This window comes from Pinus tabuliformis, chromosome J, assembly GCF_031772625.1.
Source record: "Pinus tabuliformis cultivar Carrire ecotype Pingquan chromosome J, CPIR1, whole genome shotgun sequence".
Lineage (NCBI taxonomy): Eukaryota > Viridiplantae > Streptophyta > Pinopsida > Pinales > Pinaceae > Pinus > Pinus tabuliformis.
In genome coordinates, this window is record NC_142295.1 from 581560011 (window position 1) to 581566010 (window position 6000).

Sequence of the window (6000 nt, forward strand, 5' to 3'; positions counted from 1 at the left end):
TCATCAAAATATTTGGAAGCATAAAAACGACATCATTATCAAGCAAGTCAATCTTTTGAAAAGTACTATACTACTCTCTATGTATCAATATTCAAATCAAATGACTTCATTTTGTAAGGAAGGCAAAAAAACTCGATGGTTCATCAAACTTTTAAGCATGGAAGAAGAGAATAGATTTGGTGCTCATAGAAAATGAAGTCATGGACGGTCCTAGGAAACGTTATAGAACTAGAGAAGGATAAGACTCAAGAATTGGCCAAGTACACTAAAGGATAAGTTAGGGCTCAAAGGATTCTCATTGAATCCATCAAATATCATCTTATTCCATTTGTTGCAGATTTGGGCACATCTAAAGCAATATATGACAAGTTGGTAAAACTATATGAAGTCAGCACTACAGGTCAAAAAATATCTTTGAGGAATCGATTTTACAAAACAAGCTCATAAAAAGATGAATAATTGGCCTCATATCTTATAAAGATATCACAATTGAAGGATCAACTACAAGGGCTTGGAGAAGTTATTTCTGATCTTGAACTAACTACTTGTGTACTCAATGTTTTACCTTCATAATGGAGTAGTTTTGTGACAAGAATTTATTCAAGAAAGGACACTCCAAACTTCGATGATTTGTAGGCTTTGTGTATTCTAAAAGAGACAATATTAAATGCCAAAGATGACACTGAAAGGAATGAAAAGTCTCAATATTTTGTTGTTAGATCAAAGAAGAAGAATGGAAAGTTTTCCAAAGCTTTGAACCTTGTCGAATGTACAACAATAATCAACCACATCAAAGACAAGGCATGTCCAAAGTATAATGCTTTGGGGGCAATGAATATGGAAACTTACTTTAAAATAGATTGTCCCAAGGATCTTCAAAATAGGAAAAACAATAAAAGAAAGGAAAGGAGTGGAGCTCACATTGTCGAGGAAAATGAAGAACCTGAAAAGAAGTTGAAGAATGAAGATCATGAGGATCTTAATTATTGAAGAACTCCACCACTACCAGATATACTAGCAATTTGTTTTCTCTTTTATTAGAATATGGAAATTAGAGTAGTATATGCGATAAAATTTGTAGAAGATTCTTGGATTTTACAAAATTATGGCATCATGGAAAGAAGCATATAGCATTGGAAGGATTAGAGTCCACATAGTCAGTTGGATATTATTGAAAGCAGTCATCTAGCAAATTAAGGATAGAAGGATTTTGACCATCTAACACTTCACAGTTCATGCAGCTACTGCTTGGCATCATGTTATTATATAAGTAGTCATTTAGCAGGAAGGGATCACAATAATCCTTGACAGTAATCATTATTAGAGGACTCCTCGATATATGGAAGGATCATAGTAACATGGCAAGAGTATATTCCACTAGAAGATTATGGAAGAAATATCAAAAGTAATCTAAAGGATTGAAAGTATGAAGATAATCGAGAAGCAACATGAAGGCATAATTGAAGCATTTCTCTTGTTAAAGAACGAATACATCTAAAACAACATCTTTAAAGAAAGAAGAAGATCGTTCAAAAGGAAGTTAACTAGATGGAAGTATGAAATGAAGATGTATACATATCTTTAAGATATTTTCATTAGAGATTAGACTCATATCTTCAGCAAATATTATAGGAAGATTTGGATGCAGAGATATACTTGGAAGCATGAGCATGGTATGCCTTAGTTAGATTGGAAAAGTTAGAATCCTTCCATATGGTTATCTGATACATAGAAGCATGATAAATGAGCATGGTATTGATCAACATCTTATATGGTCTCTTGAAGAACCTAAGAAAGGTAGAAACGATAACTTCAGAGGGAGTCGTGAGGACCCTAATGGATATGATATTGAAGCTTATTGATTGGTTATTCCTATAACTCATTGATTGATGTTTGAAAGGTGAAAAACATGAAGAATAATTCTAGTGATAGACCATGCAAAGGGATGTTGACCTCAGAGGGAGCAAGCAGCAAAATTTAACATCTTGACTAATATGATTTAGTAACTTTGATATTGATGATTGAGATATGATTGGCTACCTAGAAGGACATGTTGTAGAAGTATAGACTAGAAAATTAGCAGTTGATATAATATGATGTATCTACAACTATTTGGTTTAACTTGATTAAAAAATCACATGGATTGAGTGGACAACATTGATAATGGCTTAAGAGGATTATATGGCAAAAATGTGTACACAATAAAGGCATAAAAGGTAGGAAGGATGAGAGAGTTTATTGTTCATGTTGAATGGTATTGTCATTGATGTCAACATCCATTAATGAATCCTCTTAATATTTTTTTGGATTGCATCAATTGGAAGCTCCAATCAAATGATGGTTAGAAACCCTAGTAGCCATGCATTCATGGTTATTTTTGAAGATGAAGAGTAGTGAAATTGACCTCAACATCATTATCATTAGATTCTCCTTGTCGATTTGTTTCCATTGGTATGTGTCTTGTCACGTGAGCCCTCATGATTTGTAAGTTATGCTTGATTAAATTTGAAACACCAAATTTGTGGGAAAAATCCCCATAAGGAGATGATGTGGCAATCCTCCATTGGCTAGCACATCACTCAAATCATGCCTATTTCGATTTCATCATGTTTTAAGTCTAACACAATTATTGAAGGCATTAAAGTTTATCTTCTTATATCTACAAGGTGCCTTAGACTTCAAACAAGAATTAAATTTCTAATTCTTAAAGGAATATGGCCTCCCACAAAAAGGGTTTCCCTCCAAGTCAAACTTAAATTAAAAATGTTGGTTCCAAAAGTTTTAATTCAAGTTTAACTCTCCTCCAAAAAGGGATCTTGACTGCCTCGTGAAACCCCCCCACGTTTATATATTAAGGGACTCATTTTACCCTTGAATATATGGAACTAAATGATGATAATTCGACTAATCTAGCTCTAAAATTTAACCTCGGCCCCTATGGAGACATTGCTTCATCAAAAAAAGGGTAGGGTTTTTCTTGGTTTAGGAATTTGATGTTTTTCTGACAAGTAAGGATGCATTTTTGTGGCATCTCAAATCACTGAGGGTTTGTATGGCTAATAGACCTGCATATATGGAATTCAACAAAAATTATTTATAAAATTTCCTTGAAATTATTTGGCCTTCTTGTGGAAGAGTGGTACATTAGATGCGAAGGGGTTTATTCTATTTATTTTGGCTCAAACCTCCAAGACATCATTTCCTGATGTTTTCATAGGATTTACATTTCTCTGTATGACAATGAAGGAAGGATTGTTCGTACCATACTAAGACATCTATACAATGCACAAAAGAAGGTTTGATTGTCTAGAAGAAGAAATGAGGCTTCTTCAATATTGTGATATTTAAAGTCCATTTGACTCCTCTTCTGTGAAACAATGAAGGTTCAATCTTCTTGGAAGAGATTGAGCTACGGATTGTGTATTTTTCTTGTCTATATTCTAAAATTACCCTACCAAATCAAGAGAAGAAAGAATAGAGCATTCTTGCAACCCAGAATGAATATTTAAGATGACTTCCTGTGACAAGCTTCAAGAGTATGAAAAGCATGAACATCTTCTTGTAGACATGTGATTTGGGCATCCCTTTAGGATTATCATTGTCTCTTATCTATTGTTTCTAGACCAACGAAGAATCATATTATATCCAATCATGGTTACAGCATATTTTCAGTGATATATTGATCTGTGCTTAAGGCTCCTTAAAGACATTACAATTATCTTATACACGTGACCTTGTGAATGAGATGATGAATTTGGAATCTCTTCCATATGTGTGGTTAACCTTTGAAGGCCAGCAAAAGGGAAGTGTTAATTAATTTTTGTATCATTTTCAAAATAGTCAATGACATAGCTTACAGTCTTTACTCTTATGAATTCTATATGATCAAGGGTTAATACAAGAGATTATTAAAGCATCACTCATTGGAATTTCGAATAATCTTGAGACTATTTTGCAACTTAGATCATCCTCTACAGTCCTATGTTCATGTCACTTAAGCATCACATAAATACATACATTAATGGACATATCTGAAACCAAATTCATTCAAGTAGCATCATAACAGTGACAATATAAAATTCACATGGTAGCTGGAGCATTTGATATCATCCAATAAGTAATCTTGATATTTCAAGTACCCTTGAAGGTGTAGTTGGGTTTTGGTAAGGAAATTTGTATGTGACCTGCGATGTGCATATATGTGGTATTCTTCTTATGTGTCGGTGAACTCCTATGGTGGCAATGATCCTCTTATCTATGTGATAATGATCTCATATGTGGCATGGTGATAGTAATATTTGTATATAGTGAGCTTGATGTGACATTAATGTCGACAATGACCTTACCTTGGCAATATACTTGTGGACATAACCTTTGTGATAATTTCTTGTAACAATATTGGGTGAATGATTTGAAGATATGACAGTGATAATGACTTGTAACAATGATTAAAACTCTAGACAATAACCTTTGGTGTGGCATGACAATACATTTTATATACAGTGATATTTGGCTTGAAAAAATTTAAGTAACAGGGATAGTGATATTAGTTATGATTGTGACTTGACAACCACGATGATAGAAATGTTTTGATAGTCTCTTTGACAATAATATTGATAGTGTGATAGCTATGGATTTGCAATACAATCTGAGCATAAACATGGTTTTGTATTGGTAGTTGTAGAATGGTCTTATTGATCATTGTGTTTAAGAATAACTAGGGTTTGTGACACATTGAGCAGGATCATTTTATGCATGGATAGTTGATGAAGCGAGAGTTTACATGCTACGGTTTGATGTGCATATTGTGCAGCAAACAGATTGTGCAGAGTTGAGCAGCGAGGCTACTAGGATTTGACAGTAATATACATACTAAGATGAAGCATCAAATTTTGTATTGTAGTTCTTTTGTAATGATCCAGAGCATAGGTGGATCTAGTCTGAAAATTGTGAAATGTGGTTCGTCGGCTAATAAGAGTGGTAGGGTGATCCGAGGAAGGAGAATGGAGTCTTCTTCAGGTTGGAACCTGAGAAAACTTATGGGTGGTATGGTGGTGCTAGGGTAGGTTGTAGCCTACATACGGTGTTGGACTAGCATTTGTCCAGTAGAAACTCGTAAATAGGGTGTTGGAGCATTCGTTAGGTTGGATCCTGAAAATTAGGGCATTTTAGCATCCTTCTGTTTGCATCTGGTAAACAAGACATAATAACATCCTATAGGTTGGAGCCTATAAACCAGGGGGTTGGATCAACCTTCATTTGGAGATGAAAATTTGATGTAAATCTTTGAAAGAAAAATATTAAGAAGCATTTGATGGTCTTTGTCCCTGAGGGGCTTCCACCTAAAAATATATATGTCTAGTGTCTCTGTTGTTGTGCATTGTTGAATGGTGTTGATGAATGTTTATGTTTATCTTATGCTAATAAAAATTAATGCTTTGTGAAATTAAAAATATATTAATTGATAAGAAATAATGGTTCACCCCCCGTAGTGATATACATACTAAGTTGAAGCATCAAATTTTGTATTTCAGTTCTTTTCTATTGATCCAAAGCACACGTAGATCCAGTCTCAAAATTGTGAAACGTGGTCTGCCAGCTAATCAGAGTGGCAGATTGGTGTGAGGCAAGAGAGTGGAATCACCTTCAAGTTGGACCCTGAGAACACTTCAAGGTGGCAGGGTGGTGTTAGGGCAAGTTGTAGCCTACACAGGGTGTTGGACTAGCGTATGTCCAATAGAAACTTGTAAATAGGGTGTTGGAGCATCTGTCAGGTTGAAGCCTGAAAATTAGGGAATTGGAGCATCCTTCCGTTTGCATCTGGTAAACAGGGCATAAGAGCATCCTACAGGTTGGAGCCTGTAAACCAGTGGGTTAGAGCCTCCTTTAGTTGGAGCTGAAAACTTAATATAAAGCTTTGAAAGACAAATATTAAGAAGCATTCGATGGTTTTTTAATCTTGGAGGGGTTTCCACCTAAAAATATGTGTATAGTGTCTCT